Consider the following 27,974-nt stretch of genomic DNA (forward strand, 5'->3'; position numbering starts at 1 on the left):
TATATTAACAAGCGATTTTACAAACCAGGCGTAGATTGCATGTGTGTGCTGTGCGGCAAAAATTGTGACACATACCACATACCGTACTAAAGTGCATGAAAAGAATGAAGTCGATCACAGACTACAGGAAGGACTAAGATTCTGTACTATGTTCAACTGAGCGCACCTTCTTATTATTATAAGTCTTTACACGTATGTAATTTTTGCACATTACATACTAAATTGAATTGTATTTCAACCAACTGATCTTACAGTGATGTTGGACACGTCAATACAGTGACGAAGATGAAAACTGAAAATACAATCTTAGTAATGAAACACAGATAAACATAATACCGATATACAAGTTCTTTTACATGAGCTTAGTATTATTTAATAAAAAATTTGAATAATAATTTCTCAAATTTTGAACAACTTGACATGTAGTCTGTCCATTTATCAAAGAAATACGCTTCTCCAAACCTCAAACTTAATTCATAGAGCTTAGTTCTGCGTGGTTTTATGTACAGATCAAGTACAGTTGTTTTTACTGGCTATTTCTGGCATTGTACCTATGTACACAACTGACTTTATGGCAACATTGATTGGATGCCCTTTCATTATATATACAAGTATTTGGAAGATATCGTAACCGCATTGTTTGGAAGTTTCTTTACTTACATCTCAAGATAATATACAGTAATATATTTAAATTGAAAAAACCTCCAATAACGCTTTTTAACGCGAGAGAAAAATGTAAATTTCAATTACAAAAAATGTAGATTTCTCTCAAGTGTAATTGGGACGATCTGAAATCAAAAGGCAATCACGGCTGAGATAACTGCGGCATATTTAGACCGCGTTCACAAATTTTATAGCAGTACTGCAATGCGCAATCTGTGAATCTAATAGCATATACTGTTGGTTGAAGAGAATTATTGTGAAAGTTTGGAGAGCTATTCAATTAACTGAATATAAAGAATGTGCCGGCAGTTTTGAAGTTGCTGATTGAATGCTTGTTGATGTTGTTCCTTACGGTTTGATCGCTTGAATTTCCACAGGTTATAAAATAGTTTTGGAAGCCGGTTATTATTTCTGAACGTGGTCAATAAGACATCTGCACGTGCTGAGGAGGAATAAGTATTTGTCTTCAGCCGTAGGAGGGCTGATTGGGGAGAAGATTTTGGAATTTGGGCACTAGGTAATTGAATTTGTGATTAGTTTGGTACAACAGTTTTTTAGAAGTACATGTAAATTTTCCTTGCTTTGCGGAATCTGTGAAAACATCAATAACCGTGTGTGAATTTTCTATTGCAGTCATACCAACACTAATACGGGTAACGATATGGCATCGTGTATACGTACACTTTTCTTTAAATGTTGTCAGAATCTTACTATTTTTATGTCATTTAAAGTTTTTATTACCTTAGAGAACGTTTACTATGGTTATATTGCAGTATTAACCTGAGGTTTGCTAATCAGACTACAAAAATGGCTACGCTTCTTCCGTGAGCTTTGATGAGTGTAACCAACTTCCATGAAATTTGATACCGGGGAGAGTTGTGCGGACTGTGATTTGAATTAGACGTATGTGCAATTTGTATTTGTTGTTAATCGTTTCTATAGTTTAATGTAAGTTTGGATCATGTGTGATTCACTGTAAATATTTATAATCTCGGGAAACTGCATTTACAAGTCGGTGGCCCATGTCTTCCTTTAAGAAATTTGTAATGATGGTGTGCTGTTATCATTTGGCCATGTCTCAGAAGCGCGCTGTTATTGGAAATGTATATCGTTAAATTGAATATTTGCCGTCCTATTTTAGTGGTAGGGTGTACTTGCGTGCTGCTGTTAACTGGTTTGCTTAAATAATATGCTTAAGCGAAAATGCATTTCGTTTTGAGTTTGTCAGTATTTCCCATTATTCGGCTCTGAATTTGTTACAGCTGATAACGGAGTTGATATTGCTATGCCCGGTGCATATTACATTGGTTTTCTCCCATTTTCATATCTTGTTTTTACTGGTTATCTAAGATCATTTCATTTTAAAGTAGGTTGAGTTGCAGTTTAACTGTGTGTTATATTATTTCATTGTTTGTGTAGGTCATAGCATATTACACCAGTCTGTGAGTTCCAACTTAATTTTCAGTTCAGGTTAGGGTGCTTGGTTATAACATGTTAGTGAGGAGTGAATTTCCATTCATCGGACTATGCTGTGGTGGTGAAGGTGAAATATTTTGTAGATTTGACATGATGCACCATTTAGAATCAATGGAATATGTCCCTGTGATCTACATCCACTAAATGTGGAAAATCTCTTTATTTACATTCTCATGTAATTTAATCCTTGACAGTTTTTAGTTTGTCTTTCATTTCTTTCTAGGTTCAGACTGGAATTGTGCTTGTATTGTGTATTACTTGCACACTTTTTAGTGATAAATTTTTGTACAGGGGTAAGGAGGGAGGTCTCCTGCCAACTGAATGGAAATGCAATCTGAATTGAATCGATAATAGGATCGATTGATATGAATTTTCTAAACCTTTTTTATCTTAAGCCAACAACTGTCATATACACACATTATATAACATTTCTCGATATGAATCTTGTTCCTAGCATGAATTCTATAGTTTGGCTTTGCTGTGTAAATAACTGTACTAGTACGTAAAGTGTACGCCAGATGTCGCACAGCGATGCATAAGCGATTCATAGTTTGTGTTTCGAAGGTTGCCAATACGAATCTCGAAGATAAACGAGGTCGACTGATTCAGCACTAGGGTGTCCATCTATCACTGAAAAGTGTGTGAGTATTAGTGTGAAATGACTTCACCTAAGAGTTAGTTTCAATTTCTTTTTCATCCTAAATTGGGTCTTACGTTTATACTAGGATATTATCACTCTTTATATGAATTTACACTTGGGGCTGAGACATAACTTACCATATTTGACCTCTCAGTTCCATACACGGTTGGTTTTCTGTGGTCTCCCGTTTTAACACGAGGCAAACACTGGGGCTATATCTCAATTAAGGCCACGGCTGCATCCTTCCCACTCCTAGCCTTTAAAGATTATATGAGTGGGATCAGAAATGAAGGGATGCTAATCACATTGGTGTGAAGAGAACAGTTAGCGAAATTTAGACCAGAAGAAGAAATCGTTTGACAAGAAAAGTCTTGTAATACGTAGGATTTGATCATTTGGTTTCTCAAGGGAAGTGTTAGCCTAAAATATGAAAATAACAATTGGTGCATTTATTCTATGTTATTATTTCCGAGGATTCACAAACTTGCCCCTGAGAAGTTTACAGGATGTATGAGAACTGTGCTGACAAAAAAAAAAAAAATCAGGGTAAAAATTGACACCTGGAGACAAGATTTTTCTAATGTTCTAAGTGGAAATCAATGAAATCTTACTTGGAATGCGTCTCAGAGGAGAGATGTCTTCAGAGCGATATCCAGAAACCCACCATCCCACCCCCAGAAGTACATTTACGTTTATAACTTAATGAAGAGTATTACACACCATTTTCATTGCTGAAGTAGTTACTCGCATTCATTTTGGCCAACGTAAAGTGGCATGTGATCTTATTCCCGTCAATTATGATAATCATAATCTGTTACCAACCCCAGCATAATATAAGCGCAAGGAAATGTAACATGTTAAAGCCCCTTTGCTTGTCCCTATATCACAGGTCTTGTCCAGGTCCTATCGTAACCGTCCGCACGGCAAGAACCAGTCCAGACCAATGGCGCATGATTCAAAGTAACAAACTTGCCGTATTTGCTATGCCAGAGAGCCAGCCGCTGCCTGTTGCTGTGCGTCTAGAGTATGGAAGGGAGGTGAAGGGGGAGACTGAGGTGATGCTCAATGCAAATGCATAAGTTTTTCATCCTTGTAAGAGACAAGGACAGTCTTGTACGACCGAGCTCGATAGCTGCAGTCGCTTAAGTGCGGTCAGTATCCAGTATTCTGGAGATAGTAGGTTCGAACCCCACTGTCGGCAGCTCTGAAAATGGTTTTCCGTGGTTTCCCATTTTCACACCGGGCAAATACTGGGGCTGTACCTTAATCAAGGCCACAGCCGCTTCCTTCCCACTCCTAGCCCTTTCCTGTCCCATTGTCGCCTTAAGACCTATCTGTGTCGGTGCGACGTGAAGCCAAAAAAAAAAAAATCTTGTACGAGTCGAACGAGGGAACTCTTTCATATCCGCGGAAAATTATTTCTGTCTCCATCACACATCCTGCTTCCCCTCCCTCCCCTTCTCTTTTTGAAAAGAAAAATTTTCTCTGACAATCTAATTGCTCGGCCATTCTTAACATAACATGAAGAGCTTCCCTGATTTTTTTGTCGGTGTATTTCTGATACATCCTTTATGTGCTTTTAAAATCTAATATAATGATGCAAGCATGGGCTATCACTAGACTTTGGTTACCGCTTTTCGATAGTTGGTTTAGTGAATGTCAAGCCTTAAAAGTTTTCAGCCACCGGAGTAGCCTGCTGTATTGTCAAAGCTCTTTCACAAGCCACTGCCAATACTAAACACCTAATCAGTGGAAATGGTAGCCTAATTTTTAGCAAATTAAAACTCGGTTTTGTGGCTGAATGCTTGTCTTTGGTCTGATGGCCCCGGTTTAATTCTTGGAATCAATCTCCCCATAGTCTTAACCCTTTCACTCTGGCGTAGTGAGTACGGTGGTGTAACCCTCTGGACGCGAGCAGTGAGTGGCTCACCGAGCCTGCTGTACAGGGTACTTATCTCTCTCCACTCTCTCGTCCGCATACAGCTCGCGACGCGAGGAGAGAACAGGAAGAGGTTAAATGTATTTAGTTATGATACTCATGTTAAACAGCTGAAAGAATCTTAACATGCTAGCATTGCCCACTAAACTTTTCAGTCCGGAATTAGGCCTAGCTGTGTATATATGTTTCCTCGGTTCCAGATACTTCTTTTTCCAATTTAGGTTTTTCCTCGGTGATTCATGCACCTGGTCTTCATTCTCACTATCTTCATCTTCAGTCGAATCGCCGAAGTAGGCCGACCTTTTAGACGACGAAGCGGTAACTGAAGTAGAAAACGTGCCTGAAATAGGTGTGATTGAAGTCGTTCAGGCAACAGATTCAGATAAATTACTATCGTCATCATCTTCAAAGTTACTACCCAATATATGGGCAAGAGCTTCCTCCGCAGCATATCTTTCCTCTGTCATCAGGCCTTCGAACTGGATACTCCTTTCATCTGGTGATCGTAGCCATAACTACGGACTTCCAAGCCAGCCACGAGAGATGTCCAAGGCCAAAACTTCCCTAGCAGTCTATTGTTGCGAAACGGAAAATAGCCGAAAGAGACAGACTTCTACAGCAGTCGACCGGCTATGAGGCACAGCTCCAGCACGACTGCTACAGCCGTCCTCCGAGTGTGCAGCACAGCTCCTTCGTTACTGCTAGAGCAGTTGACCGGAGTGAAAGGGTTAATTCCTCTGGCTTGGGGACTGGGTGATTATGCCATCTTCGCCATTCATTTCATCCTCATTAGGTCACTACCAAGCCTTTCCAGAGGCTGTGCACTTACTATTATCAAATTAAAATGTAAAATGTTACAGCATTACCAGCGGTCATACCCGTTGTTCACTGGTTTATTAGCTTCCTTGGTAGATCTGTGGTGGAGCCTGACCCATTATTACCGATTTGATTCCAAACAACAGAAGATAACCCTAAACCTGAGAGATTGGATTTCATTTTAGCAGATCTATCGATAAAAATAAAAATTATATTACACCTATAACAACAGCCCTGCATTGTCTTCCTACAAGGGTGTAGAAATAGACAGTGAAATACCAGCACTCTGTTATCTATATAATTAAGTATGAGGTCAGGAAGTACATATTATGAGAAACACATGGTGGTTTGGAATCAAACCTGTGCTCTTGGGTTGGACACCACCACTAATCTACCGAGGAAGCTAAGAATCCAGTGGACGATGGGTACAACCGTTTATAATACTACAAAATTTTACGTTCTAACTTTATAATAATAGTCGTGCATGGCTTGGTGGTAACCTAATGAGGATGAAATGAATTGCGAAGACGTCATAAAATCCCAGTCCCCAAGCAAGGGTAATTAAAAGTACAAGGAGGTTGAAATGAAGATGAACTGAATTGCAAAGAAGTCATAAAATCCCAGTCCCCAAGCCAGGGTAATTAGAAGTACAAGGAAGTTGATTCCGAGGAAGTTGTGGGGTGGGCTTACCATTTTAAACAGTCATCAATTTATCTGTATACTTCAGTTGCAAGAACGGATTATCCAGTACCTGTTTTATTACATATGGTGCAGCCATTTTATAAAAGTAACCCCTGTAACTTAAACTAAAATTATTCCAAGAACAGTAATACAACTGAAATACACAAATAATTTTCTCAACTATAAACAATCAGCAGGATGTCATACACATGCAGCAACAAACACTACCCTGTATTGCATGGGTCAGTCATGTCAGTTTGTAGTCTCTCGCTCCCTAGTTAGCTGTGGTGAACTGACGAAGCGAAGCCTTGCCTACCTATCCCCTCAGTGCCTGCACCTATCGGATATTCAGCAACAAACCACGCAAGGCAAGTCCATGGAAGAGAGATGCAGCACTTCGGCTCCAATGCCTTTCACTCAGAAATACGAGCATTGTTAATTCTCATAGCTTTCAAATTTTGTAAATGAAACGTGTGTCAGATGCTTACATTATGTGCTTTAGATTTCCATCGTACTCATTTGAGTTTTGGTCTTCGCCGATAGCCTTGGTAGCCCTCAGTGTACGCCTCTGTTCTCCATATGTTCAGTCGCTGCAACATCTGCCATTGGCCGAAATATGCAAAATTATGTTCTTCCCAGAAATAACACACATTTCATTGCCAATCACCGCATAAGAAAAATTCCTAAATAATGGGCTGACAAAAAAAAACAGAAAACGCTAATGTCATTTGTGCTCAGGTTTACTGTAAGCATATGTACTCCCATTGAATTGCTTAGTGATTAGGCAAATGGTTTTTTGTCACTAGCCAAGGCACAAAATACACAAAATCCTAAATATTGGTAAGCCAGTGGCTGACACGAAGCAGAAAATATGTGTTAGACTGTTGTTCTTATATCAGAAGTTCTGCAAAAACCACAGATAAAGCAATTTGCGGATAATATTTATTGTTTACAGTAGTGAATGAGTTGCAGGATTGTGGCAACATCCAGGGACCCACCAGCCTGCCCCCCCTCCCACCCCAGAAATAAATTTACTTTTATAACCAAATAAAGAGTAGCACACGCCATTCTCCATTGTTTGAGTATCTACTTGCATGCTGTGGCTAACATATAATGGGTTATGACCAGGGAACGGATTTATATGTACTAATAATTATTGAAATATGTACATATATATTTAGTTATTTTTATTGAAATATGGAATTATATATGGACTTAAAATGACACATATAACATTAATTTCTATTTAATATTAAAGTTTGAAGAAGCTAAACAAAGTATATCTACATGCAACATAATGTTGCATTTCTCATTTTAATATATTTGAAGAACACACAATCCTTTATTCTCAATTACCAAAACAATGGATTACAAAATGTTCTTTTAAGTGCTGGAAAGTGAATCTTCTATTATTTCTAAGGACAGATTTATACTGAGTGAAACTGCGTTCAACATTGGAAGAGGTAATGGGGGCATAATTCACTTTCACAATATCTGCTGGGGTTAAATCCAAAGTTAATTTTACATTTAAATCTCCACACAGCATTGCAGAAACCTTTGTCATTTCTTTATATCCAGGGTTCTTTGAAAGTACAGTGGCCATCTTCATTTTTGCTACATCTGCAACTTTACCTGTACCACGATTTAGTTGTTCCACAGTTTTATTCACAATTTCACAACTTTCAGAAAGTGAGAGATGCGAGTTTTGGAGCCTTTTCAGTGTTTTTGTGATGCATGAAAAATTATGCTGAATATAACAAGTCATTTCTCACAATTGTATCACAGACAACTGTTTTCGCTGCTTCAAGTGAGGCTGCATCTTCAGAGTCCATGGCATGCAGAACGTTCTTAATACAGTCTATATATTCAACATAATATTCAACCGCTTGCAACCACGTACCCCACAGTTAGAATCGGCTTAGGCGGCAATGGAATCTCTGGGTACATTTCTTTCGAAAGATAAACTTTTCTGTGGGCTTTGAGAAAAACATTTTTCACTGAGTAAATCAATAAATCTACTTTGGGGTAACTGCCTCTTATCACTTTTGCCACACGATGAAAGGTATGTGCTACACATGTTAAATGAGTCATCTTAGGATATACAACACACAATGCTTCTCCGGCTTTTATCATATAAGGTGCGGCATCGCTAATAAAAAGTAACACTTTATTATACTTAACGCCCTGTGGCCAGGGGATACCCATAGCCTCATTGAACAGTTTTGCTATAGTTTTGTTATCGCACTTTTCTAGAACATCACAGTGTAAGAGAATCCGTTTACAATCTTCGCTTAACAAACCAATGATTACATTGCCAATTAGCCTGCCTTCTTGGTCTGTTGTCTCATCAATGGAAACCCAAATTGGACAGTCTTTAATCTCTTGCCTTATCTTCCGAACAGTTTCTTCGTATATGGCTGAACAGTACGTTTTTCTGAACGTTGACTCATCCGGGATGGATCGTTTAGTACATTTCTCGAGGAATTCCCTGAAGCACTGATTGAAAAGAGGTATGTCAGCAGAGATGAGAGCACGGCAGAGATCGGTGTTGAACTCGGACATTACACTGGAAGTTGCTGGTTGTGTCGGAAACAACTGTCTCTGCTTGGAATCTCGTTTGTTAGCCTGGTGTTTACTGGTTGAAACGTGCACAAGGAACCTTGAGTAGATGTCACTGTACAATGACACAAATTACAAAATAATATCTTACTGTCAGTTGATAAACCATCTTCTTTAAATTCTGATACGTAACTTTTCAATTTTAAACTGGTTGACTGAGCTACGTTAGGCATATTGTAACAACGTTAATGTCTTCTATGAATATCACTATACAACTGCACACACCACTATGATCCGTCTCACTGCTAATTCAGACTGTGAATGACTGGTAGTGAACTACATGGAGTTATGAAGCAATCAAAGGGAATGCCGGAATTATGAACTAATCCGGAAACCACTAGCACATCGTCGATGAATGAGATTTCCCTAGTTACTAAATTACGTCACAGACACAGCCGATGTTATATAATGCAGCTTATCAGTGCTGTAAGTGTGATTCAGGTAGTCACGGTACTGACCGGCTGACCTCCACCACTTCCGGGCTCAACTCCTCTTTCTTCGCACAGCTTATGAGCTTATTTTATCAGCCCAGACGTAGACAGGTGTGATAATGACCTGCACACCAGTTAAAATATTAATTTTTCGAATATAGATTTTAAATTTATTTCTCCATTATTGAGAGGACTACTTTTTAGTCGAAATATGGACTATATTGATTTTAATGACGAAGAATATGGAACATATGTGCTAAACTCCAAAATATGGAAAAATATTGAAAATGAATACTCCATTTTCAACTCCACACGTCATGATTCGTAAAGATAATGCAAAATATAATTAATTTTAGCTTCCTAAAGAGATATGTATTTACATATAAATCCGTTCCCTGGTTGTGACATTCCCATCAGTGATGAGAAATGTATTCCGTTACCAATCCGGGCAGAGTAAAAGCACAAGTAAAAAGAACGTGTAAATGAAACAATGTTGAATACAGAACAACAATATCTGTATATTGAATTTTTTTATGAAAACAAAAGTCGGTCCGGCCATTCTATTTGGTAGATTTCCTTCATTTTTTTAACTGAAAGGTATTCATGCACAGATTTGTCATCAGGTACTATAAATCACTTAACTTCCACCTTCTCAAATTTGTGATTTTTCAATTTTTTGTCTCTTTGAAGCAGTCATATCTTTGGTTCTAATTGAGGTACGGAGTTAATTTTGGCCGAAGAACACTTAGTGGATCAAGCTCTTTCATTTCAGCTCTTAACTGTTCAAATTGGTTGATTCTGAGGAAAGTTATGAGTGCACATTCAATTTGATGTCTCATTTCTTAATTTCTTCTCATTGAAGCAATCATATCTTTCGTTCTAATTGAGGTACGCAGTTTGTATTGGTCTAAAAACACTCAGTGGATCAAGCGCTTTCTTTTGAGGTAATAACTACTTAAATTGGTAGATTCTGAGAAGTTATGAGTACATTTGTCTCCATGACGATCTTTGAAGGAGTTTTTAACAGTTCGGTGCGTAGTGTTGTTCCAAGGAACGTTTAATTCAATTTCTTTGTGTGATGTATATTCAAGTGTTTTGTTGATATAATATTACATTCTATTACCACAGCAGATCATGTGCTTTATTTCATTAACTCGAAACTTTGGAAATACATCCGTGAGGTAGTAACGAACAACACCATACTTTGTACATCGCGGGCGGAGCCAGCGAGATCCTGCTAGTTCTTATATGAAACTTATCTTAGTGGTGCGGAGGAAAGGGGACACTGCCATGTGAACAGTGGCCCGTGTTGGGCCACACTCCCTTAGAGAGGCTTTTCTCTATGGCTAAGGTGCATACTGTTCACACAGCAAGAAAAATGATCATTTAGCCTTTTTGCTGCACTTCACAATGTACACCAATTGTCTTGTCCCCTAGTTTCTAAGTAGACAGGTTGGCATAGTGCACCGCACAATCACATCCGTTGTGAGGAAACAAACTACAGTCATACTGTGCCTAGATGTACGCAATGCAAGTGGTGGCCCATGGTACTAATGTTGCGTGAACCAAGGTAAAGCTATGCTAGAGGTATTCACTTTTCAATGGCGTGTGGCCTCTGAAAAGGCCTGGTGCTGGTCCTTTGAGTTGATTCTGTATAGGCAACATGCACATCTATGAGAAAGGGGCCCTATCTATGATGAATTTTGATGAAGCTTGGGGTCAGTTGGTCGTGAGAGGCTAAGCTGCCTCGCACCCCCGCTTATATACATGCGGGGAGTTCGCGTGTGAGTGAAGCAGCACAGGTGTTAGCAGCGAAGGGGCCCCTGAAGGGTGCACCCCCCTCCCTGTGCTCTTAATTATATAGACATAATGCCGTCCCAAATGGACAAGAATACTAAATAATTGCAAGAAATAAAAAATTCCAAGCAAGTAATGATGATAATAACAACCATCCTAGTACCAAGAAGGCCCCTATCAACAAAACTATTCTAAGCAAACGAAGATAAACACAAAACCGCACTGCTATTAATCATTACTGATCTGCATTTAGGGCAGTCGCCCAGGTGGCAGATTCCCTATCTGTTATTTTCCTAGCCTTTTCTTAAATGATTTCAATGATATTGGAAATTTACTGAACATCTCCCTTGGTAAGTTATTCCAATCCCTAACTCCCCTTCATATAAATTAATATTTGCCTCAATTTGTCCTCTTGAATTCCAACATGACCTTCATATTGTGATCTTTCCTACTTTTTTAAAGACGCCACTCAAACTTATTCGTTTACTGGTGTCGTTCCACGCCACTTCTGCGCTGACAGCTCGGAACATACCACTTATTCAAGCAGCTCGTCTTCTTTCTCCCATTTTTGCCCAGCCCAAACTTTGCAACATTTTTGTAACGCTACTCTTTTATGTCATAGAAAGAAAGAGATCCACCTTATCAATACTAAATTTATTAATGTTTTTAAAACAGGACCGGTTTCGACTTTTCACAAGTCATCCTCAGCTGTCATATACATACACATTACAATACATGTTTTAACAGTTGTATCTTACAAATAAATGTCATATTTGATAGACATTAGGTAGTATGTCTAGAAGTGAAATTCTGCTTCTTACGTCTTAAGTTTAGAGGATCAAGAATATATTAAAAAGATTGTTAGGTCATGTATACTGCAGTTGTATACGTGTATCTCAAATAATACATTTTCAAAGTTGCAACATTTCTGAAGATCCAACATTGCTAATGTATGTCCTCTCTCCTAAATTCCATATATCCTCGGTCAAACATTGCGAGATCCTTTTTATGTTCTTCCAGTGATTTTGTTTTAAGATTAAAGTGACAACTTCAGTAGTTCCTATGAAGGCAATATACAGGGTCTTTATTTATGCTTGGCAGGGACTTTCTTGCTCCACCTTGGCCGCCAGTGACGGTTCATTTGCCGGCTACCACACGTGTGTATGAACGGCAGAATACGGTGCTCAAAAATCATTATCATGCATTTTACTCACTCTGTTTACAGTCTTAATTCCGTTTTCGGTTACTCTACCAAGTTCTTCAGCACTGATGGATGCAATTGCAACTCTTACATTGTCTTTAAGTTCATCTAGTGTGTGAGGGTTGTTCCCATAAATTACATTTTTTAACATTCCCCACAAATAATCATATGCAGTTAAATCTGGGCTACGAGGGGGGCACAGATGTTTACTTATGATCCTCGTACCAAACACACTTCAGTAAGGAGATAACGACCTTTACGTCTATTTTATTGCTTACTGAACCTGTAAGTTTGAATCTCTTGGCCAGTTGTTTTATTGTCTGATTGATAGGAATGGGTCTCCCTGGAAATTTTGCTCGAAACTTTTGTCTTGTCCTAGCGCACGATTTTTTGCACTTAATGTAAGTGTTTTGCAGATATACACGTTCACGGAACGAATATTTCACATACATTACAGCACTACACACAATCTCAATAAAACACCATACAATACGACATAGAATACGCAGTAGCTTCATTGAACACCCTACTATTGCGGAGCTCAGCTCTCAGCAACTGCAGAAGTGCCGGAAATTGCGCGCGCCAGCGGCCTGTCATCGGCATCCAAGTTTGAGCGATAAAGTCCCTGCCAATCATAAATAAAGACCCTGTGTTTAATCAAGATGTTGCAATTAGCACAAGTGACCTTAATTGGAATGTGGAATAATTAAACCTCATGTATGTTTTAAGACAAATATTTTCCTCTACCAAGTGAGTTGGCTGTGTATTTTGAGCTGGCATTTGGGAGATTGTGGATTTCAACCCCACTGCTGGGAGTCCTGAAGATGATTTCCATGGTTTCCTAATCTCACCTCAGGCAAATGCTAGGGCTGTGTCTCAAGGCCATGATCTCTTTATTCTCAGTCCTATCCCATTGTCGCCATAAGACCTGTCTGTGTCAGTGCTACGTAAAACCAGAAGCAAAAAAAGTTCATAGATCATCCTAATGTTGAGATCAAGGCAGAGACTTTCATCAGAAGGGACCCACGTAATGTGGACTACTACTATGTTCACAGTGCTAGGAATTTTATTTCTTATAATATTTTTAGATTCTCTTCAGGCATTTGGTCAGTTCTTCTTTCACTATATGATTATTCTTCTATTGAAAAGGCATTCAAAATATACTGTTTGCAAATCAGAATGCTTTGATCTTACATTCTGGAAGTACTTGTGTAACTGATTATGGTCCCTTACACTTATCTTGATTGTCACTAGGTCTCCGTTTATGGCCATCAACCGAGAAAGGTGCTTTGTTGAAGATACTCAGATTTTAAAATGATTTAAGCAAAGTAAACCTCACTTCTTAAGTCACAAATTTCTTACTATCATCACAATATTTTCCACTGAACTACTTTCTTGAGCTTTCCCCTTTATATGGTGTATAAGCGTGTTGTGGGCTTTACCAAGTGAGTTGGCCTTGCAGTTAGGATCGCATAGCTGTGAGCTTGAACTATGAGATAATGGGTTTGAATTCCACAGTCAGCAGTCCTGAAGATGGTTTCCTGTAGTTTTATATTTTCACACTAGGAAAATGCTGGGGCTGTATCTTAACCCCTTAAGTGGGGAGCTCGGTACACTCCGGGGAGCAATTTCTCTGATCGAAGAAAATATTCAGTTACATGCTTAAAAACAATCTTCGGCTAAGAGAAATATTTACTTGAATACTGGTATAGTGTATTTATTGATGAAAAATTATTTTACTTTTTAATACTTCGTGCAAGAATGTACTAAGTGCTTTCTCACTGTGATACCAAGCTTGTTTCTTCCTAATAGGAAAGCTTTGATTTTTGTTTATACAGTAACTTACAGCTAAATATTTTTAGCAGTTTAATAATAATCTCTGCCAGGAAATACATTTTTTACACATGTAAATTGTAGATTTACAGAGTTTACATGCACTTCAAAGATTTAGAATGGTATATATTATAATACTCACAAAATTTTCTGTTATGTTGGTCAGCACCTTTGAAGCATCCAGTTTATATACCTACAGTTCATAGGTTACACACGTGGGCTATTACACTACACTACAGGTAATATTTAGTCTTCACAGCGTTATATCTTTTACAGTTGTTAATTATGATACACACAGAAGCATATCATGTTACATACCCTGTCGTGGCTTTGCATAATTTGTATGATTCCATTCAGAAGCATGATCATTTTCTTGGTATGTAAACTTCCCACACTAACCACCTTTTCCATAACAAGAGGTTCTCATCAATTGATACTTTGCCATCAGGGGTATAATCTTCCGAAAATTTTGCTACCAGGTTGTCATGTACTAGCTTTATGTTGTAAATTTTCAGAGGAATTTGTCTATTATAAACTTCATTGTCAAAGAACTGTAAAAAGGTATGGAGGAATATCTCATCTCTGTCTTCAGCTCATAGAAAAAAGGCGTGGTCAACAAGCAATTGCGGGGAAAATTGTTTTAAGTTAAGTTTCTGTGCAATCCCCTGCAGCAGCAGTATGCACATGGGAAGCTTTATTTTATCCTTATTTGTCGGGACTTAGTCTTGGTCTTCTTCGTTTCATCTTAAGCTGAGTATTATGTTCTGATTTTCTGCTGGGCATAGAGGTTTGTCTCTTGAGCTATGCCCTGTCATATCACATCATCAAAAAATAATTCATATATTTTGCTCAGTTTTGTTTTCCCTAAAAACTCTCCCTTTAGACCATGATGCAATTTTGGATCATTTTCTGTCTATGTTAATGAAGTTGCACTGATTGGAATGTTATCAATATTATTGTCACTACTGTTACTGTCATGATAGCTACTTGAACTGGAACTGAAAATGTATTCCCTCTTTTGCGACTACTGCTCATTCGCATTACCTAGGCCCAAAACCCTATACATTTGTGCCTCCAGTACTTGTTCCACGCAAATGCTAGTCACTAATTCTCCTTCGAGAGAACTTCATTAAGATCACTATCCTCCTCACTAAATTCCAACATTTTGTTAATCGTTGCCCATAAATCATCCTCTAAAGGTGGTGGCCGGTAATTCCTTTTAGACATTTTAGCAGAAAAATATAAAAATCAAATAAAACCCTCATCTCTGCGGTTTGGAAGGAAATCGTGAATTGGGCCTGTGTTACAGAACACATGCATGATGATAAATGCCGTATGACATTCATGGTAAGCACACGTTCCTGTCTTGAAGGAAGAACTCAAGACTAAGGATAATAAATTAGGTCACAGTTCTGTTATCAGATAGGTCTGTTCAGTATTATAATCACCACAAATCCCTTCTACAGCTATATTATTGCATCCACGAAATGATAAGGAGAATGAGCTAAAGCTTCAGCGCGAGGCTAGTAGGCTGTAGGCGTCCTTGCCCGGACATAAGTTGTGTTCTCTATGATGCAACTCGTGGATGACACATAGGTATTGGAAGAAAAAATTCACATCAGGGAGCAGACCCGTCCAGAACACGTTGCTGAAAAAGAAATAAACCTCTGCAGGCAGGCAACTGAGAAATAAAAATATAATTAGTATCGGCGGATTTATGTACATTCCCCACCGAGCAAGCAACTTGTACCATGGATTTTGCCACATCGCCTACCGAACAGGTTAAGGCTACAGCTGTTAGCTTTCTCATCCTTGCATCACTGAAAATCTTTGATGGGTTAGTGCAATGTTAAAACAACTAGCAAAATAACCTCCTAGGTTTTGATTTTTTGTTGTGTTATTCCTATGATTTGTGACAGTTGTTTGTTTCCTGAATCTGAAATTTCCAAGATTGTATTTCTATGCACTGTTGTTGTGAGGAGTGTTGGGAGATCTGTAGCTCTTTCACGAAGTTAGGGTACGAACATGCCGAGTGGATTACTCCTCACTCAGTGCTCATAGCAGTGCTCTTCACTCATCATTCAAAGGCGAACATACCGGGTATGAGACCCTCGCTCTTTCTTCATTAACGAGGAAACGTTTTCCACCCAGTTACGATTGTGCAGCATTCACGAGAAGATAGCCTTGTATTCTTTAAATGTAATTTTGTTTTATGAAAGTGTTCATACTCCTGTGTATACATACAGTAATAGTGCCGGGCGAGTTGGCCGTGCGGTTAGGAGCGCGCAGCTGTGAGCTTGCATCCGGGAGATAGTGGGTTCGAATCCCACTGTCGGCAGTCCTGAAGATGGTTTTCCGTGGTTTCCCATTTTCACACCAGGCAAATGCTGGGGCTGTACCTTAAGGCCACGGCCGCTTCCTTCCCATTCCTAGGCCTCTCCTATCCCATCGTCGCCATAAGACCTATCTGTGTTGGTGCGACGTAAAGCAAAATAGCATACATGATAGTTAAGTACAGTAGCAGAAGTGATGAACTTACGATAGCAAGCAAACTGTACTTAATTTCAAGTTCTGACAGAAGATACAGCGCACATCCAATTAATAAGAGAAAGCTGAGATTGGGTGAATTCCATCATTTATACCAGAAAGTGAAGAAAGACCCACAGAAATTTCATGACTATTGAAGAATGTCAATGCAGACATTTCAGTGTCCGACTCCTTGGCTGAATGGCTAACGTTGATCCCTTCGGTTCAGTGAATCCTGGGTTCGATTCCCAGCTGGGTCGGAGATTTTAATGGCGACATTAATTCTTCTGGCTTGGGAACTGGTTATTTGCGTTTGTCCCAACACTGTCCTCTTCATACTCGGACAACACACCATCCTACCAACTACCACCGAAACACGCACTAGTAATTACATCCCTACACATAGGGTTGACGTCAGGAAAGGCATCATCCATAAAACAGGGTCAGTCCACATGTGTGATACGGTTCGCATCCGCGTCCCCACAAGGTGTGGCAAAAGGCTGTAGAAGAAGAAGGTGACGAAGAATGCAAACATTTCAATATTTGCTGAAAGGAATTGAAGGCAACATGAGACCACGGAAGTACAGCAACTATCATGTCAATCATATTTGCATTGAAGAAGAACTGGTTATTACAATAACGTAAGCAGTAGTAATATAATATTATTCTCCACTTCAATAAAGCAATCTGTACTTCATCGAAAAATTAAATTTACAGAGTATAAAGATAATATTCAACAAGTAGCCTACTAATTTAATATGGATATTTTACCTTCAATGAACGCAGGCCGATAATATTATGAGTAGGCGGCCGTGGCCTTGAGCTAACCAATCACAGAACAGCGCTCAAGAAGCACATCGCTCCAAAATCAAACCGATTTGATTCTTGAGGGAGGAGCAGAGAGAAGATGGATGAGTGAAGTGCCAGCATGAACGTCACTATTGAAATATATGTATTTGTCTTGCATCTCCCAGCTTCCTGTGTGAAGAGAAAGGACTGATGAGCCCTGAGCGAGGAGTAATCCACTCGGCATGTTCATACCCTTAGGGTCATTTTCTGGTACAGTGAACTGTGAACAAGGTTATAGCTCCTGAATACACATTATTGGATTTGCCGATAAGCACTTTTCCAAACCCCACTATCCGCAATCGTGAAGATGGTTGTTCTTAGTTTTCCATTTTCACACCAGGGAAATGCCAGGATTGTACCTTAAGGCATCAGTTGCTTCCTTCCCAGCCCTATCACTTTTTCATCCTCTGTGCCGTATGATGTAAAACTAATTAAACCCTTTTCCAATAGGACATGCAGCTCTCGCTGTATGAATGGTGTACTGATTATGGCTTCCTTCAAAGGTAAATTAGTCTCTCATTCAGGTCTCCGGGTGGGGACTGCACGAAAGGGTAATAATCAGGAAGATAGATACTGACATTCTTCGAGTTGGAGCGTGGAATGTTAGAAGCTTGAATCATTGTGGTAGCTTAGAGAATCTGAAAGGGAAAACGGAATTAACACAGAATCAAATGGGGAAAATGCAGGAGTGGGTTTAATAAGAAGAAAATATGACAGTGGGTAAGGTACTATGACCAGCATAGTGAAAGGATTGTCAAGATACGCCAAACCAATCCCAATGCTTACTAGTTTAGGAGATGATGAAGAAATGAAAAGAATATATGAAGAGAGAAAAGATTCAATACAATATGTGAAAGGGGATGAGAACCTAAGGGCTGAATTCATACACAGCACTTATGCATACTGTAAGTGCCCCTGAAAAGCCAGGTTTCATTTCATATTACCTACTTAAATGTCCCACTTATTGCTATAAGTGGACCTCCCACACACACACACACACACTTAAGTGACTCACTTATGTCGCAGCTATATGGAGGATAATGATTTTGCTCAATATGTTGCATTTCATTCACAGAATGCTTTCCGTGCACACAGCAGAGATGGAAAATTCTGTCGAAATGTAATGTGACGAACAATTTAAAGAAGGTTTCGTTTTAGCAAAGTGAGTTATGATTATTCTTCCTTTGAGAGAGTGAACATAACTCACTATCTCACCATTAACAAAGATATTGTTTTGAGATTTTATGCCACCTCTTAATTTCAGGTTGTTATTATCGTCACCATCATTACCGATATTTTGCTTAATTGGAAACGTGTTACAAGTTAAGTTATCAAGACTGTAGGCCTATGGAATAGTAAAGAACTATACTGAGTTGTAAATGAACGTGTTTCACTACCACCATTTGGTTGATTTGTGCTAATTATATGAGGTTAGTCAACCAATTGTTCGCCGGATTATATCAGAAGTTTCTGAAATTATGGCATCGCACATCAAAACATACTATTTATATTTTATTGGGGAAGTAATTAGGTCTATTACAACGTAACGGCTACGGATATTTATCAAATTATTAAGTGTTGTAAGGCTAGATATTCTACATTTGGATAACTATAAATATATTAAGAAGAAAATTAGACTGGGCATTTTCGTAGTTTGCATTGTCCACAAGAATTTTTTTTTTTTTTTCACGTCTTTCATATTCTTATAAGAAACTGTGCCGTTCTGCTTGTTCTATATTTTGTGCATGTACTTCGACACAAGTTCTTGCAGGTGCCATCTCGGATTGCTAAGTGATCCCTTATTTAATTGTGATGGGAGACTGGAATGCATTGGTAGACCAACATAGAGAAGGTAATGTAGTAGGAGAATTCGAATTGGGACAAAGGAATTAAAGAGGAAGTCAGCTGGTTGAATTCTGCACCGATCATGATTTAGTTTTTGGCAACACTTGGTTCAGACACCACAAACAATGGCTGTATATATGGACAAGACCTGGCGACACTGGAAGGTATCAAATAGACTACATTATGATTAGGCAGAGATTCAGAAACCAGATGTTAGATTGCAGGACTTTCCCGGGAGCAGATGTGGACTCTGACCACAACTTATTGCTCATGAAATTCCGTCTGAACTTGAAGTAATTGAAGAAAGGAAGGAATGCAAGGAGATGGGGTCCACACAGGTTGAAAGAAGAGTGTGAGGGATTGTTTGAAGGAACATGTTACTCAAGGACTAAATGAAAAGGCTGAAGGAAACACAATAGAGGAAGAATTGACAGTCGTGAAGAATGAGGTCAGTAGGGCTACTGAAGCAAGGGGAGAGACCAATTAAGAATCAATGGATTACTCAGGAGATACTAAAACTGACTTACAAATGATGAAAGTACAGGAATGAAAAAAAGTCAATTATTGACTGCTATAGGAGAAACCAGCATGGTGAGGTTATTCCATTTAGTAAGATGTATGATACAGGAAATGTGCCATCTGATTTTAGGCAGAATGTTATATCTATTCGCAGCAAAGCAGATGCTGATAAGTGTGAAAAGGACTGCACCAGTAGTTAAGTAAATCGTGCCTGCAAAATTTTAACACGTATTATTTACAGAGGAATGGAAAGACAATTTGAAACAGAGTTGGAGGAACATCAATTGGGCATCACAACAATTGCAGCAATCCTTTTTAAATCTGATCTTAGAGGGTCGAATTAAGGAGGACAAGCTCGCGTACATGGCGTTCCTAGATTTAGAAAAAGCATTCGATAATGTGGATTGTACCAGGCTATTTGAGATTCTGAAAATTATCGGGGTCAGATACCTAGGAAGAATTGTCTAGTCATTTCGAGCTGGCTGTACCTTCATGGTGGGCATCATATTCCCAATGTGAAACATGAGTGATTGCTATTGTATGTAAATGCGGGCAGTTGTTTGTACTAGGTTTCACCCTGGACTGGATAAAAATTGTGTAGTGGTTATTGTGCTGCATAAGGTTGGCAAATTACTGGGTAAGATATTCAAGATATTGAATAAGTTCTAGACGCTCAAAATCTGAAAGAGGTTCAGGTATTGCATAATCCAGTGTTTCTTATAGACTGGAACTGTCAAAGGCTGCCCCGGGAAAGGAAGGCCATTCCTGATATGGATTCTGAAATTATTGAAAGCCTTGGCAAACCATGTGCACAGAAATCCAGTACGAAAGCAGTTATGGTCCGTGAATTAAAGATATCCAGAATGTCTCATATTTTGGGTAGTGACGTAGGACTGTGTGCTTACAAACTACCCAAAGGATATGACAATGAACTAGGGACAGGGTGAAGCCTGGTGTCAGCACATAGCCTACTGTATGTTAACACCAAGGAGTATGCTCAATGCTTAATGTCGCCATCTGAGACAAATCGACAACACAATCCTCAATTTGTAACTAGCTCTGGCCTTGTTTAGTTTATACCTCTTTATCGTTTTCTTGGTCTTCTACTTCTCCCACCCTTCATGACTGACTGCAGTTTTCTCCTAGGCAACCTATCCACCATTCGCCTCACAACCCCACCACCAAAGTTGATTATGCTTACAGATTCGTCAATAGAGTTTGTTCTTTGAGAGTACCCTCTTGCCGTTGTTTCCATCTGTTTGCACAGACAATCACTCTTGCTACTTTCATGTCTGTACTTCTAACCTATCAATAAGATATCCTGCATCGATGTAGCTTTCTCTCCCTCAAAGCAAAGTAGATCTGAAAACAAGAGTGGTGTAAAGTTTTGTCCGGGAGCTGACTTCTTTCCTACTGTATATTGTTTGCAACTGCGAACTCATTGCACAAGCTTTGCTGCGCCGTGATTCAGTCTCATATTACGATCCTGGAAGAATACACATTGTAAATACTTAAAATGATATACCTGTTCCAACATTGTATTCCGAACCTGACATTCAGTTCTCTTAGATTTCTTACGTTCTAACATCTTGGAAAGGCTAATTATCATATTATAGTATTGCATCCCATTTTAAATTTCTAAGATATTAGACTGCGGACTTTTGGCGCAATCTGCCGTTAAGGGCAATATATCGATTTTTTTTTTTTTTTTTTTAATTTTCTTATTTCGTTGCTTAGCCTTTAGAGATAATATTTCCAAAGTTTGGAATGTGAATTAAGTCTCTAAGTCCATTAAATAACTTAAAGCTGTTGATGATGCACATAGGCCATGTCCACTTTTCACAACATGCAGTCGTACTAGTTCAAGTCGTCTTGTATTTATTGCTATTTATCCTTGCATATTAGCAGAATTCTGTACTGGAAACCGTAATATAACTACAGCATGACCGGCAAAGTTCAGTACGACTGTGTTTATGATTTAGAAGGCTGTGAAATTGGCTCGAGTATCTCTGTGGTCGCCATATGACTTGCTATGTATTGTTGATTATCTGAGTGGTGTGCATGGTAACAGCTAATATGCCTAGAAGTAAAAGAATTTTTGGAAACACAAGAAATCTCTGGTCAATAATGTTCATCGGACAAAATGTGAACCTGGCAAAAGTGGCGTAAATAACATTTAGGCTAGTATCTCCACACCTCCAAGTGCGTCTGAATCCAAACTGAAGAAAGGCTTGGAAGGTGACAAATTATTACAGCGATAACTGGAGGAAGATAGTGGATTTAGGCTAATTGATATCCAGTCATAGTGTCTACCTGAACCAGTCTTACTAGTAATAAAGCCTGTCTGCCGAGCCCTTCTGAAATCCTGACCTTCTCTGCCAATGTCTCCATGGGAAAACACAAAATCTCAATGAATCCTGAACTGATTGATATGGATGCAATGTCCTAAAATTACCTTTTACTTCTTCACAACTGTCAAAATTACCACAAATGATGCTGTTCTCGTCTATAATGATGGAAATGAAGGAAGAATTGTCGACTGAATATAAAAACCGGGCTAAGTGCCAAAATCTTTCTGAGATAAACAGAAAAAACAATCGTTTTCACAGGTTCTATTTTCTCTTCCAAAAAGGTGTAAAAAAGTCAGAAGCACTTACATTATAAACACTCATGAAAGCTTAATGTTACCTAAGGAATATTATTCTTGTAATTACCTCTTTTGTCTGAACATTTTATGAAATGAGGTATGTGCCAACCAACCCCTGTTCCATTAAAACCGTGCCAAGTGCCGTTGAAGTATCACAATAATGAAGGGCAAAATTTACAAGAGCAGAGTTAGCAAACAACAGGTATGGATAACATTTCGATAAAGAAAGGAGTAAATCTTTTTAAAATGAATTCTATTCATAAAACAAAGAAAACTGTCATAATAGTAGGCCCTAAGTAAAAGGTAGTGTTCTTGAAAACTTTGTTGTAGAAAAAATTAATAATTTGAAAACAATGTAGTGTACAGTACTTTTTCTTTAGGCTATAATAATTGTTAAACAAATATTAAAAGTTTTAATACGTAAACGGTGTTCTTCAAACCATGGCTACTGTGTTCGTTCAGCGTAAAAAGGTTTGTTTTCTTCCTTTAGGTACGGAATCATCTTTTTCAGATCTTCCTTTTCAGGCTTCAATCTTGATGTCATTCCCAAGCGTGGCAGTTCTAAGTTTTTTATAGTTTCATTCGTTACCCCTTTTTTAAACAAGTTGGTTTTTGCCCAATGTTCAAAATCACTGAAAGTTTTTTTGTGTGTATGGTTCCTGGATTTTTCTTAGTGACTTTGACCCCAACAACCTTAAAAATTTCTAAAGTTGTCGTATTAAGGCAACTTTTAGCTACTGTGCTGAAGTCATAAAAATCTTCATCAAAGTTTTTTTGCAGGCTGTACAGAGAAGTCTGATAACATTCAAGGGAACCTCACATTTCTCAACTTTTTTTCTACGAGACCCAAGTCACTGTCGCAGCTTACGTAGGAGTGGCCTGGGACAACATACTTATGTTGAACCTCATCAACATAGTTATTAGAAACCAAATATATCCAGAGAAACAATAGTATCTTATTCTTATAATGGCCCCCACTGTTGTAGCTCCATACAATCAGTTTTTTATTGTTATGTTACTTTTAATGTCTCTGCATAATATTCATATTATTGCATAGCATATTTTGCAACTGGCGATTTCATTACGTCCCCAGCCACTCAAACCCTCATGCCAAACAAACATAAATCCCTGATTGTTGTCAGCCATGTGCAAACCCAGATTAAAACAAGACAATTGTCATAAGTAATACATTTGGGAGTGGGTTAGTGTTGGTAAAGAAAACACTTGCCGCAAGTCGACTGTAATTGTACAGGCAGTGGCGGCTCGTGAAAAAAACGTCCTACGTGCTACAAAAAACAAGCTGAATACGCTGTTTTAAATCTGCATATTGCCATGATGAACAACGCATACTGTCTTCAAACTTGGTAATAATAATAATAATACAACTTTTCTCACAATTTATAACTCAGAACAAACAAAAAAAACTTTAATTTGGAAGCAGATGAATTCATCGACAACTGTCTACGAGATAAATAATTCATGCGAGAAATATTGTTTTTACTAACCTAATGGCGCAACTTACATCAGTGCAAATAGAATCGTGGGAATATAGATCCCCACTAAGAACACTAATTTAATTTCAGTTTATATACACTGTAGTGGATAAATAATTTGAAAAATCTCCGTATAAACTTTAGCACTAACACAATGACAGAAAAAACACGCACCAGTAATATAACCGCGAGATTAAAAACCACACAAAGCAACTGAAAGAGCTGCCAACTGATTCATTCAGACCTCCCTTATTACCAGAGTAAATGTCCGGCTCCATGGCTAAATGGTTAGTGCGCTGGCCTTTGGTCACAGGGATCCCGGGTTCGATTCCCCGCAGGGTCTGGAATTTTAACCATCATTGGATGTATGTGTTGTCTTCATCATTTCATCCTCATCACGACTTGCAGGTCGCCTACGGGCATCAAATCAAAAGACCTGCATCTGGCGAGTCGAACATGTCCTCGGATACTTCCGGTATTAAAAGCCATACGCTATTTCATTTCACCAGAGTAAATGACATTGTAATGCGGGATAACATTTAGGGTCAGTCAGAGGTTCTTTGACTCGCCTACAAATTCCTTATTTTTGACACAAAAGGAAGATGGATATTTTAATAAGCATGTGTGAAATAGATTGCCTCCACTTACGCTTCACTTTCGAGCCCAGACGATGCTACTCTCTAGTGGCAGACTCGCTTACCACGTTCAACATCAATGTAGCAGGAGACATCGAGTATTTCTATCCCCTTGCGGGAGAGGAAGTAACTATAGACGGGATCAGTGAAAGTTGATCCCGGTTTATGGTATACTCCGCCGGCTAGGGGGAGTGTTGCAAGTTTGGCTGCACCTGCGTATTGCTTCCTTCAGGCTACAGGCAAGGGCTCACTTCACATGAGCACGAGCCTTGTTCCCCGGGAGAACGGCGCTAGGTGTTCGACAGATCTCGTCCTGATTTTCACAAAACACAAATTCATATCGTACTCAAAACAACGAAAAGGCACCAGGATAATTGTACTGTACATAAATAATATCCCTTACAGTTCCAAGCTACGTGCTGGAGCCCGGTAGCACGTACTGACCGGCCGCCACTGTGTACAGGTATCACTTAAGGGAAGAGCTGATTCTTTGTGATCTAGTTTCATCATTTCCCTGCCTCGATCTGCTTTCCTGTGGTCAAGTTCCAGTGAGGCTCGGTGTAGTTTGTTGTTCCTCTGGTCATTTTGTATTTTGTTGTGCAACAAATCGCAAGTATTACACGTCTCTTTTCTCGGATTCCGAAATCTTGAGTTTGGAAAGTATTTTGTCACTGTTTCTAAATAAAACCGGTACTGAACTGTAGTATCATGATGAAGTTCTCTAAAAGCTGTATGCAAGTTATTATAGTTCAAATCTTCACTTAAAAACAAATTTGAACTCCTGGCCCTGGTATAGTGGCTTTCCTCTTTCGGTAAACTTTCATTATGATCAATTATTAGCTTTATGTCTTGAGCAGTGCATTTCCTTCTTTAGTTTTGTTACCCCTACGTTCAGTATAGGTAATATCACCCCGCTTTTTTGCTGCAACTAGGGTTTCAACTCTTCGCGTTGTGATACTGTGAACTTCAAGGAATGTACTTTTACACACCTGTGCGCAGATTCCTTTGCCATCAGGAAGTGAAAAGTAAACAGTTGCCTGCTGATGACTTTCTTCTGGAACTGTGAACGTACCATGCCGCCTACATTTAATATCACTAACGCCTAAGAGTCCCTTTTGCTTCACGTGGTCTGCCAGGCTCAAAAACTGGTTAAATATATTGATATTTTGTTCATAACCAATGTTCTTACCTTCATAACAGCATCGGCATACAACCTAAAAGTAAAAGTAAACCAACAAGGCATCAGAGGCATAACTATTATTGCCAAAATTAACCTGTTTGCTAAGTTACTCTGCACAATACAACTAAAAAACTAAAGCCTTAGAACAATCTTAGGCCTACTCACACAATCTTGGAATAAAGGTAGCCTATAAGGTTAACATTAGCATTCTAGGCCTACCTCAATAGTTCCCTCATAACTTGTCCCCTTCGACCTCCGCTTCTTAAATTGGGAAGCACTTCTTTCTCCACTTTTACGGCGGTTTTTAGGTGCACCCATTATTAAAACATCACAACACGCTTAAAACACTGGAACTCACACCAAAAAGCAGCACACAATACGTCCAAGTAACTACAAAACCAGTCGCATGGCACTTGGCACATAGCCTGGATTTTGATGCATGGTAGGTGGCACTTAGACCCAGGCGAATTATTGTGGCTAAAGTTTGAACTATTTGCAGACTGAATATCACATAGCCCGGTGTTTGCCGCACAGGCATAGGTACATAGCACACGTTTTAGCAATAAAATGGAATTTGATTGTTTTGGCACTTGGCCCGGTTTTTATATTCGGTCGACAATTAATGCTATTCTAAAAATGGGTCTCAAGACTGGAGTCTGCACATGCCGCATCCTCAGAACTATCGACCAAAAATCGTGTTACCGCAGCCGAAACTGAAGTTCTGGCTGGAATGAAACAAAGAAGGCAGCAGAATAGGGGTGAAAAGAGAAGAGCAGAAAATGAGGTAGACAAAGACTACAGTCCTAGAGCATTTTAGCTCAGTAGAATTTTATGAGTTATCAACTTTCATTGATGATTTCCAGTATTTCCACATTTTTTTTTTTTTTTTTTTTTTTTTTTTTTTTTTTTTTGCTAATGTTCCTTTTTTTTCTGACACAATGAAAGGTAGCTAAATGCAATTTCTTACACTTAATAAACTAATAACACATATTTTATTGCAACAGAAATGGTATATTTGACAAAATACCATTTTCAAAAGGCATTTTTTGATTATTTTTCACTAATTTTTTAATGGAAAAGTTTTCAAAACATTAATACAGTCAAGTCAGGAATCTCCTCTGGGACGGCAAAATACCACAGAAAGCGAAAAAATCATGCACTACACTTACTTCGTACCGATCCTCACGTGCCGTTTATAGGCATGTACCCTACTAAACAAAGACTTCAGTAGAATCCAAGCAACTGAAATGAGATTCATGAGAACCATGAACCAAACAACCAGAAAGGACAAGATCAGAAATGAAGTGAATAGGAAAGTAGCTGGTATTGAGGTTCCTATTATCAGTGTCGTAAAGAAACGCAGACTTCAGTGGTATGGGCACGTAATGAGAATGAACAGGGAAAGACCTGCCAGAAAATATTTCGACCTTAATCTCGTAGGAAGAAGACCACAGGGAAGATCAAGAAAACATTGGATAGAGACTAAGATCAGATGTGGAGGAGAGAGGATACAAATGGGAGGATGTACTTACTGGATCAGAAGATGTATGAAGACAGGAGGAGATGGCGAGCGCTTGTACACCACACCCGGGAAACTGGAGTTGGGAAATGATGTTGAAATGATACCAAGAAAAATATCCTTGCGTCTATTTGTTTAAACACTATTGGTGAGATCATTAACAAAGTGATCTTTTAATATCTCTTAAACTTGAACCAATATAGCCTATGTAATCTTTGGAAAGAAGTGGGTTTAAAGCCTGATAAAAACAATCCAATCATAACGATTGCTTTACTCGCCAACGTACCTAAATAATATAATACTGTATTGATTTTACGTCCCCATTGACTACTTTTACGATTTTCGGAGACACCAAACAAAACATACTATACGTTAATTAAAAAATATGGAGGCAACGAACGTGCAAAATTAAACATTATGATAGTAAAATGCATTACTGCCACATCTATAGATATCCATAAACGCGACAAGCTTTCCTGTTATTTTTATTCTTTCAGTCGTGGAACTTCAACACTATCTGGGCACTTAGTAGCATACCTAACCTAAACAATGCAGTCCCTCTTTATCTCAATTACAGCTGTTTAGGCAAATCCTGATGTGATAAATGTAGAGAACCAGCATGGAATATATTAAAAAAATAAAGATTGGGCTTTCAGTAGTGCTTC

At 38.7% G+C, this 27,974-nt stretch overlaps 1 protein-coding gene across 2 annotated transcripts in view; it reads left to right on the plus strand.

The window, feature by feature from the left end:
* The first annotated feature begins 1,028 nt into the window (after nucleotides 1-1,028).
* Nucleotides 1,029-27,974, plus strand: part of LOC136873773 (CCHC-type zinc finger nucleic acid binding protein) — a 31,573-nt gene continuing 4,627 nt past the window's right edge. Inside the window, exon 1 of one of the 2 annotated variants that reach the window (XM_067146983.2) lies at nucleotides 1,029-1,180. The gene's annotated coding sequence lies outside the window, so the exon portion shown is untranslated. Of the gene's footprint in view, nucleotides 1,181-1,425; nucleotides 1,567-27,974 lie in introns of those variants that run through there. The other variant, XM_067146984.2, reaches the window with a different exon arrangement.

Source organism: Anabrus simplex, chromosome 5 (genome assembly GCF_040414725.1).
Source record: "Anabrus simplex isolate iqAnaSimp1 chromosome 5, ASM4041472v1, whole genome shotgun sequence".
NCBI lineage: Eukaryota > Metazoa > Arthropoda > Insecta > Orthoptera > Tettigoniidae > Anabrus > Anabrus simplex.